Source organism: Apteryx rowi, unplaced genomic scaffold, assembly GCF_003343035.1.
Source record: "Apteryx rowi isolate R43461 unplaced genomic scaffold, aptRow1 scaffold_45, whole genome shotgun sequence".
Taxonomy (NCBI): domain Eukaryota; kingdom Metazoa; phylum Chordata; class Aves; order Apterygiformes; family Apterygidae; genus Apteryx; species Apteryx rowi.
Genome location: NW_020450705.1, coordinates 1 through 9,611, shown reverse-complemented (window position 1 = coordinate 9,611; position 9,611 = coordinate 1). Strand labels below are relative to the sequence as shown.

At 52.7% G+C, this 9,611-nt stretch overlaps 1 long non-coding RNA gene across 5 annotated transcripts; it reads left to right on the top strand.

Annotated features, from left to right (window-relative positions):
* The first annotated feature begins 365 nt into the window (after window positions 1–365).
* Window positions 366–7,420, top strand: LOC112971684. 5 transcript variants are annotated; one of them, XR_003255441.1, is made up of 8 exons: window positions 366–499; window positions 2,689–2,816; window positions 3,221–3,393; window positions 3,580–3,765; window positions 4,171–4,355; window positions 4,966–5,061; window positions 5,243–5,431; window positions 5,845–6,264. It is a non-coding gene; the product is annotated as an uncharacterized LOC112971684 (long non-coding RNA). The 5 variants fall into 5 exon arrangements; XR_003255440.1 differs by lacking the exon at window positions 366–499 and adding an exon at window positions 723–796; XR_003255443.1 differs by lacking the exon at window positions 366–499 and adding an exon at window positions 7,321–7,420 and having other exon boundaries at window positions 2,675–2,816; window positions 5,845–5,928.
* Window positions 7,421–9,611: the final 2,191 nt, after the last annotated feature.

Genomic DNA, 9,611 nt, shown 5'->3' with positions numbered 1-9,611 from the left:
CACCGGGCTTCCGGGCGGCCATGTTGCTTGGCGCGGCATGCCGGGAGCAGTAGTCTTCCGGCACCGGGCTTCCGGGCGGCCATGTTGTTTTGCGCGGCATGCCGGGAGCAGTAGTCTTCCGGCACCGGGCTTCCGGGCGGCCATGTTGTTTGGCGCGGCATGCCGGGAGCAGTAGTCTTCCGTCACCGGGCTTCCGGGCGGCCATGTTGTTTTGCGCGGCATGCCGGGAGCAGTAGTCTTCCGTCACCGGGCTTCCGGGCGGCCATTTTAGTCTGCACAGCATGCTGGGAGGTATAGTTTTCTGGCAGTGGCTTTCCCGGCGGCCATTTTAGTCTGCAGGGCATTCCGGGAGGTGTAGTCTTCCCATCCTGGAAACGTGACCAGCACTGTTTCTCTCCAAGGACCCTAAAGGAGCCTGAGAGACCCTGGAACAGCCACAGGCGCCCCGCAGCAGCCCTAGGGACACCGTGTCACAGCCTCCCAAGGCCACTGCGTTCAGGTACCTTTAACTGTGTGGAAAGAGCCTGCGGGAGCCCCTGGTACAGAGAATCCCCCGTCGCCCCAGCGAGGGCGCACATGCGCACTGTGTTCAACTGTGCTCACTGCCGCCCTCTCGTGTCGAAAAAGCGGTACTGCGATCGCAAGGGACAGCGCATGCGCACTGCGTTCCGCTGCGCTCACTGCTGCAGCCACGAGTGGCCTCTCCTGCATACAGAGAATATTACAGCCAGCTGGCGCACGCACGCGCAGTGCCGGTTGCCGTGTTCGCTGCTACTCTCTGCTGTTTCGGTAACGGGTAAGCGAATGGAGCGTGCTCGTCGCCCCTTCCCGGTGCTCATGGACCCGTGCCGCAGAACGCTCTTCCTTATCGGTGCTTCCTGGTGTCGCGGGGACGGGCAGTGCCATCTCGGAGCTGCTCCGTGGTACTCTTTCACCGGTGCAGCACCAGAGCCTGCTCGCTGATGCCCGCTGCGCTCTCGGGCACAGGCAGAGCAGCCTCGGGGTGCTCGGTGTGAGCCCCATGGGGCCGCGGAGGGCTGCGGTTCGCACGCGTGAGCCGGCCGGCTGCAGCGCCATGCCGCAAGCACGTGAGGGTGCCATTGCGGCTCTTGCCTCCCTCCTGCTCCCCCCCGCTCCGCCCCTCCCGCTCGGTTCGTAGCCGGCTTATGTGCGGCGGCGGCGAGCAGCATGGTGGCGTTTTCGTTCGGCAGCAGCGGCAGGTGAGGGCCGGGACCGCCTGGAGTCGAGGATCGGGGGGCCCCAGCGAGGCGAGCGCGTGCCTTCGGGTGGTGGCGGGCTGTGTCCTGCCCGCTGCAGCTGTCGCTGCGTGGGGGGGGGGGGGCTGGGGCCCGGCACCGCGCCGGGAGCGTAGGGCAGGGTCTGCGCGGGGCAGGGTGTGCTGGAGCGTGGTCGGACTTTCTCTGTTCCCTGTGTCGCCTTTAGGGCCCCGGTTCCTCCCCAGCAAGGGCAGGGGAGGAGCGGGGAGGCAGGCGGGCCCCGGAGCAGGGTTGTGGCACGGCTTCTGTTGCGGCAGGCACGCCCAAGAGTGCTGGTTAGTCACGAGGAGGTTTAAAACCTCTAGACCAAGCAGGCTGAATGTCAATTTGAGTCAGGTACAATTAGTGCACCCCCCCCCCCCGGTTATTTGCTTGAGAATTGTGGCTAGGCGAGCAAGAAGAGGGATAGAAGAACGACGCTCCCAGGCACCCGGAGGCCTCCTCCACCCCCAGGCACAGACTGTGGGCCCCAGCCAACGTGGGCACCAACTGATTGAAAGCCCCGTTGAGCCCTCCTCCCTCCTGTCCAGCTATCCTAAAGCCATGGGCTTCCCCAGTGCAGTATGTGGTGATGGGACCTCCATTGCCTCTGACATCTCAGGGAAGCTGCACATATGCTGCACAGGGGTCTGGATGTCTCCAGCAGTGGCACAGCAGCCTGATGTCCCAAAGCCCCAAACAATGCTAAAAGCACTCCCGGACCCAGTGCCCACAGCAGTGAGGTGTTCTAATAAATATGGGGGGTGATCTGTGTCTTCCCTCTGACTCAGTCCCACTTTAGAGAAAAGGGAATTTACAGCACTTCTTGGTGAAGAATGTTGACGGGTGGGTGCACAGATGAAAAACAGACTTTTCTCTCTTTTCTTCTGAGCCACCTCTTAGAAGCCTCTGTGCATGCAAGAGAACTCTGTTAATGTGGCTGGTCTGGGATAATTGTGCTGTGCACAATGCTTAAGGAGAACGTTAACATAAAATTGTAGGCTAAGGAATAACCTTAAAAAAATAAAAGGCTCGGGAAAAACCTAAGAGAACGCTGGTGGGCTACGGGAAGCCCCAGGGATGCTACAGAAAACAGCATGGCTTTTAGGCACCTCTTCAGAGCAGGAGAAATGACTTACTCTAGCCCATAGGACAATGGGTGCTCTTAATTMCCACCTTTAATTACCGAAAGTGTTGTGAAAGCAGAAGGGACTAGAGATGATGTGTAGCGGGTTATGGACTATATGTAAAGTTTCAACAAACAACAATCTCCTCTTAAAATAGAAACAGTTTAGTCTTAGATGCTAGATGAACATGGCTTTGAGTAATGTGAAGAGAAGCGGTTCTGTCAATCACCCTGAAAGCCGTGGAGAAGTGGTCCAAAGATCTGATACCCTTACAGCCTCATCAGTCTTCTTGGTTTGTTTGGCAGGGTAGTCCACCAAAGGGGGACATCTTGAAGAGAAGCAGCTCGACCTAGTGATCCAGTTGTTGATTTTGGTCATCACCTGTGAGGCCAGCATCCAAGCATAAGGGGAATCTAGGAGCTGTATCAAAAAGGTAATAGGTTTGAAAGGGAGACAGACAAATCAAGTGCTATCATTCTTCCGCGTAGCTAAAGACTGAGAGACTTGTCGGTTAAGCATGCATATACAAGGGTTTGAGAAAGGATACTGAACAGCAACAATAATATTGAAGCAGAATTAAAATCAGGTTTCATGGAAGGTGGCGTAGGTAAGTATTAGGTGATGTGCCTGCCTGTCTAATAACCTAGCCCGAATTGCTGTACGTCATGTTTCCAAACTGTTTACCCTGTAAAGTATGACGCAAGGTGCTGTATTAAGACCTTTCCTTTAAGGAAAAGGAAAGGAAAAAAACCCAACAACACGGTAAAGAGAAAAAGAACATGCATAAATCTAAGTGTTTATTTGAAAGTGAAATACAATTTTATCTCTTTGTTACAGAGATGGAACCAATGATAGCAAATGCTGACAAAGAGACAAGCTGGACAAGCAGTTTTTTGGTGATTAATACCGAAGGGATGGGATGAAACAAGGAAGCAAAAATGCAGTTTAGCGGACCCTTGATCTCACCAGAAACTGCTGCAGCAGGAGGTGCTGTGGCATGGGTAACTAAGGTAACTTGATAATGACTGTTAGTTATTTTGGCCTCCCAGAGGCAGCACTGAGGACTAAGTAACCCGTTCCTACCCCGTGGATATTGTTCACTGTATCTGCCTTAGTTTTGCTTTGGTTGTTTCTGTTTTGTTTTGTTATCATACGTGCATATGTAGAAAGGGAAAGATACAATATTTAATTTTTAGATTGATTGCCACAGCTGAAGATGAAGAGACCAGAAAAACGTAAGCAAGCTGAAGTAATGAAATCAAACGGAACCAACTGAGAGCTGTCTCCATCGCCCAAAAAGGGAAAGCCCATTCCTCCTGGTGAGGAAAGATCACTATTAATAGTGATCGGAATAATAGATCACCAACATATAAGGTCTGAAGGTCTGTACGCATTACAAAAAGTATGCTATGTACGTATATTTCTGTGCGTGTGACTTTATGTGTATACGAGGCATCATGCTTTAAGAGCTACAAGACAGCAAACTATTATCTTGGGGGAATGGTGGTCAAGTGGCCAGAGTCTCTGAAGAGACAGAGACAGAGAGACAGAAAGACAGAGGTGTCCAAATTGTAAAATTAAGAGATTGCTTTCAGGAAGGCTCAGTTAGTGCAATCCCAGGTTTATTACCTGGCAATGGTACTTGGGGAAACGGAAAGACAGTAGATAGAAGAAAGGTTAAAGCCTTGTGGAGTTAAGGCTCCTTCTTGTCAGTTCCAACTTAGAGCAGTTTGAGGAGGATTTCATTTCTTCCAAGAGCGTTAATGTAGCTTTGCCGGTATCAGCAGACCGGGGTGGAACTTACTGGAAAGGAGTCAGGAACGGAACAAGGAATGTGACGCTGCTTTCACTGGACTGGAAGAAGTGGCTGTAAAATCTGCTGCCCTCAAATTCCCAGGACAAGGCAAGCCTTTTTCAGTAATGCTTTCCACATCTGCTGAGTCCATGGGAGCAGCACCGTTAGAAAACAGCGGTAAGGGAAAGTGGGTGCCAGCAGCAGCATCCTTGCATCCCCTTTGGGGCCAGAACACAAATTCTCCTTCTGTGAGAAAGACTGTTTAGCAGCAGTCTGGTCGGTAACTGTCTTTGAGACTTTTCCCTTTGAGAGCACAGAGGCAATCCAATCTGCTCAATTCCCTCTGTAGTAGCTAATGTCAGGGAAGCAAATAGACAGCAGCGTATCATCTATCCAAGTGGCACAGTGGGCACTAATCTTAATGAGCAGGGTGGGGTGGGGGGGGTTACTGTGCAAACGTTACAAGAAGTGGATCTTCTTGTGCGTGTCTGAATTGACAGAGCACGGTTGTGCCAAAAACGTGGACGTGGAAGGTTTCTGAAAGATTAATCTCTAGTGACTACTTAGTCTAACTTCCCCTTCACAGCAAGCCTGACTGTCGACATAGCTTCCAAAAGAGGGGTTGGGGGAAGCGGTATTTGTGGCTTGTGTATTCTCGTTTGCCTTGCTTGTGTGCGTGTATAGAGATCCGTTTTTTGGTGCTTATAAAAAACTTTGAATTCTTATGATTCCCTGCAGAGCTTTGAATGGTTTTTTTTGTTTTGTGCTTTGCTTTATACTTTTGTAGGGTGATGGATTTTACTATGCTTCTATCAACAAGCGCTGGCTGGCAAAGTTACGTCATGTCCCAGCAGAGACTCTTAGGCAAGACAGAGGAGTTCAGGTATGTAGCCTGCCAAAAGAACGTTGCCCCGGAGGGATTGCTACCCTTGAGCTATAGGCGCTGATGCACACAGCTCGTTCTGTGAGACACAAAGAGGTTTTCTTTGGTTGCAGAAATTTTAGCTTGGCTTTACACCCTATAGCGGTGGTATTTTTGTATTTATGAACTGTGTTAATCTTAGGCGTTCAGAACATCGGGAAACGACTATGTGCTGCCATGAAGAACTACAAGCTCCCGCCCTCAGCCCTTTGTAAGTTATCAGGCGTCAAGAACGGCCAGGAGACTCCAAATGCCAGCGGAAAGGTTCTCTGCCTGGTCCTGACAAGGAGCCTTTGGCCGTAGGAGGGTCGGCCGCGTCCTTACCAGACTTGTGAGTAATAAGCCGCAATTCACGGACCAGCAAAGGAGGGGGGGGGGAACAGCGACTGGTAGCCCAGTGGCTACGGCATTGCTGTTGCTAGCAGGGCCCCAAGGCCCGTGTGAAGCCTCAGCTGCCTCTTTGGAGTTTTATTTTGGTCTGTTTACCTGAAAAAAGCAGCGAGGCCTCAAATAAGAATTTTCGTGGCTAGGTGGGTAAGTTGTGACCCCAGCTGTCTTTGCCTTGCTTTGCTGCTTAATGTCGTAACAGCAACTCAGGACCCCAGAATAAAATCTGTTACAGTGCTTAAGGGAGGATCTGCATTTGCCTGGGTTAGGGGACCATCGTTAAAGCTTTGGGGGGGGGAGGGGGGAGCTCCAAAACGAGACTCTCCCAATGACCTTGGTGGTTTGATTCATTTGCAGGCTAACGTTCTGAGGGCCGGCAACTTGAAGAGGAGCAGCTCAGCCTGTTTTGTTGATTTCGGTGATACTGTTTTAAGGAAGCACGTAAGTACAGATGGGGTCTGGGAGGGTTTTTGAGCARGACAGGAAAGAGCAAGGAAGATTGGAGCGTGTGGAAAAACTAGGTGCCATGAACGTACTGAAGTTGTTAAGGGCTGAGAGAATTTGGGGTTAAGCCTCTGAAAGGGGCTAAGGCGCAAGGAGCAGTGAAATACCGTCACTGAACACAAGGTTTCTCCCCAGTCCGGACCTGTGCGTGCACCCTCGCTCTGGCAGACGCAGGCACCCTGGAGCTGTAGGGAAACAGGCAAGCAGGCCCACAAGTGGACTTTGGGCACAGCGGTGCGCAGAGAGCTCTGCGTGCTCGGCAGGCAAGTGGGGTTGGAGAGTGGCAAGAGCTGTTCTGGGCTGACAGGATCCATCTGGTTCCGCTCCCTGTCCCTCTGTCCAGCTCGCCACCATTCTCTTTCTTTCCCTGTCACTCGGTCCAGTGCCAGCAGTGACCAGTGGGTCCCATCAGTCTGCCTGGCTCGGGTCACGTCAGACACCTCTGCAGGGACTCTGCGGGCAGAGGGCTGTGTATGTGCAGTGGGGGGGCACTAATGGGCCAGAGATGCGGTGGGGGATGTAGTAGGCAGTGAAGAGGCTCCTGGGGAAGGAAGGTGTCATGGAGGCAGAGAGCAGCAGAGGCTCCGAGTACTCGGGTGGTAGGACAGGTGCTCGTGGTAGGGCGGTCTGGAGCTGCTGTTGTCGTCTGTCCTACTCGTCAGCGTGGCCTGCAGTTACTGCGTCTTGTCCACCTGTGCACAGACAGGGCTGCTGCGCGGTGCAGCTTGAGTCGTGGTCGCGGCACTGGCATTGAGCCTGCTTTTCTGTCACGTCTGCCTTTATGCAAGCTGGTGTCTTCCCTACGTCAGCCTTGCTCTGCTCCTCTTCCAGGAGCCTGCGCTCAACTCTGCTTTCTGGCACGCTGTCGTGTCATAGGGCTTTCCAGCAGGGTCTGTCTGACTTGGGCCACTTGTGTTGTCCACTAGGCAGCCTGAGCGAGTGAAGCAAAATCCTCTTGCTGTCACTGTCCTGGCCAGAGTCAGTTTCCCATCAGCTCAGTCTCTCCAGAGTTTGGAGTTTTTGGAGGCCTTAGTTTTTATCCTGCCTTGGCTGGACAGCGCTTTCTGAGAGTGTCTGTCAGCGGCACAGTTTCCCTGAGGAGTATCATCTACCGAAGGCTGGAGGTGGCCAGGTGACTGACCGAGCCTGACTGTACGTGAGGGTTGCTGTGACATCCTTGCGATGAAACGGAGCCACAGAGGGTGACTGAAGCAGCGCAGAGGATCAGTCATAATTGCGGAAACAATTCTGGGCCTTGGACTAGGGAGTAGTTCTAGGAGGGCTGTGCAGTTGCCTGGCCTCTCAGTAACCATTCTGGCTGCTTTGCAGGTGCTGAAGCATAGTCCGGCAGTCGAAGGAGCGTCGTCCCAGCTGGGAGCTCTGTGGAGATCTGCGGCTGGCCATGGAGGATGAGCTCTGACTTACAGCGTGGACACAGCTAAGTCCTGGAGCTGCACTGTATGTGAGCAGGGCTGGGAGGTGGAAGCTGTTTTTGCCCTAGGTGGTTACTGGTGTCATTGGCTGTGGATGTTTGCCCATGGAGCTGAGAGGACCAAAAATATTAATTGTCTGTAACAGAGAGAAATTAGTGCTTGCGGTGTTTCAGGTAGGTTCAGTGGAAGTGCAGCTTAGTGCAATCCAGTGGCACGATTCTTGCACGTGCTCACGTTTGAATGATGGCTAAAACCAAGCCTATAAACAGCAACTGTCACATGATTTTGGTGCGTGTCTTCCTGTTCTGCTGCCCTTCTAACTGAAGGGGAAACTTCTTAAACTGTGGGCAAAACCCCATGGCTCCTCTGTATGGTTCTCACRCTCATGGGTGCTTTGGTGTTTCTTGCTTAAAGCTGAGGGTTTGAAGTTTTTCACTTAAGGTTTATTGTTTAGTTTGTTGTTGAGGTTCTGTCACTCAGGAGTTATGGTGTATTACTTTATTTTGTGGGGCTCAGTCTTTATCAGTCAGAGTTTACAGTTTGCTCATTTAGCAGTCAGGGCGCAGAATTTAAAATCCAACCTCATCCATAATTTTAAAGCCTTGGCAACCATTTGCATTCCAAGATTTGCAGTTTGTCACTTAGGGTGCAGGGTTTTCAGCTTACTGATAAACGAAAAGGGCTAAATCCTTGGATAATAAACTGTAAGCCCTGAAGCCTAAGCAGCAGGCTGCGAACCCTCCTTTGGGGTTTGTAACTTTTCCCCTGTACCCCGCGTTCAGCTCTGTGTGCTGACCTGAGGGTCTGGGTTTCGTGTGGCTCAGGCCCATCACACCGAGACTGGCGATGTGATGGGTGAGCTGAGCACTGTGAAAGTGTCCTGCAGGGCTCTAGTCTGGGGTAGGGCAGAAGCACAGGCAGGCAAGATCAGGCATTTTCCTCTCAACTCTCAGAGCTGGATCCTATGCCTGAAGGAAAAAGCGGAGGGGTAGGCTGTCGGCTACTCAGACACCTGCCACGACAAGGGCAGCAGCAGGAGCTGACCCTTCCCTGACGGATGGATGAACGCTGGTGTGGTCATGACTCTTCAGGTGTCACAGGATAAGGGCAAGCATGGCAGACTCACGCCCAGGTGTTGTTTCTGTGCAGTAAAACAATAAACAGTTGCTTTATTCTTTGCACTCATGTCTGTGGTTCCTGCCGTTGCTTTGCCTGAAGATGATGTCCAGGGAAGGAGGTTACACATCGTGTGTGGTGCTGGGAGCTGGTCCCCAAGTCCCTCATACTTTGGTGTCCCTGCGGTTCCCAGGGAACCCAGTGCTGTTTGCAGGGCTGTGGGGAATTTCCCTTGCATTGTCTGGACCTTAGGGTGGTGGTGTTTCCCATCATCCTGGGGGCAGCCAGGGCCCCTCCAGGGGTCCCCAGGCTGCTTCCGGATTTGCTTTCAGCACTTTGCAATGTCCCTTGTGTGTCTGGGGATGGGGCCTGCGTGCCTGGAGCTGGGAGATAGTTTCCATGGGGATGGGGGGAACYTGCAGGCACYGTCCCATCAGCTGCTTGGAGCCCTGTGATGTGCCTTATGGCCCCTTTTGTGTGCACCAAGGCCCTTCATTTGTATTTTGGTTTGCCCCRGAGCCTTGTGTTTACCCTCTGATGCCCTCAGGACCCCTCAATTCACATTTTGGGTTGCCCTCAAGCCCCCTGTGTGCCTTTTGGTGTGCCCCGGGGCCCTGTGTTTGCTTTGCAGCATGTCACAAAGTTCTCCATTTAGCTTTCTCCCCTGTCCCAGAGTTTTCTGGGTGCTTCTTGGTGTGCCCCAGGGCCCTTCCTTTGCCTTTTGTGCCCCCATAGTCATTCTGTTTGCTCTATCATTGCCTTTTTTTTACTTTTGTTGCACCCACAGCTCTGGATTTGTTCTCTTGTTCCCTCAATACTCCCTTTTCCTCTCTGTACACCCCAGGGGTCTCCCTTCAGCTTTCAGCAAGCTGCTCTCAGGAGTGGGGGTGCCTCTGCTACCCTGGGAGCCGCAGCTGTCTGTGATGGGGCTGATGGCCATTCCCYCTCCCTGGTTCCTGATGGGCTGCAGCTGTTGGCTGTGGGGCTGGGATGAGCCCCAGGTGGGGCTGATGGCAACAGTGGGCATGCACTGGGGTTGGAGCTGCAGTTGGGGAAAGCCTGCGCTGGGGC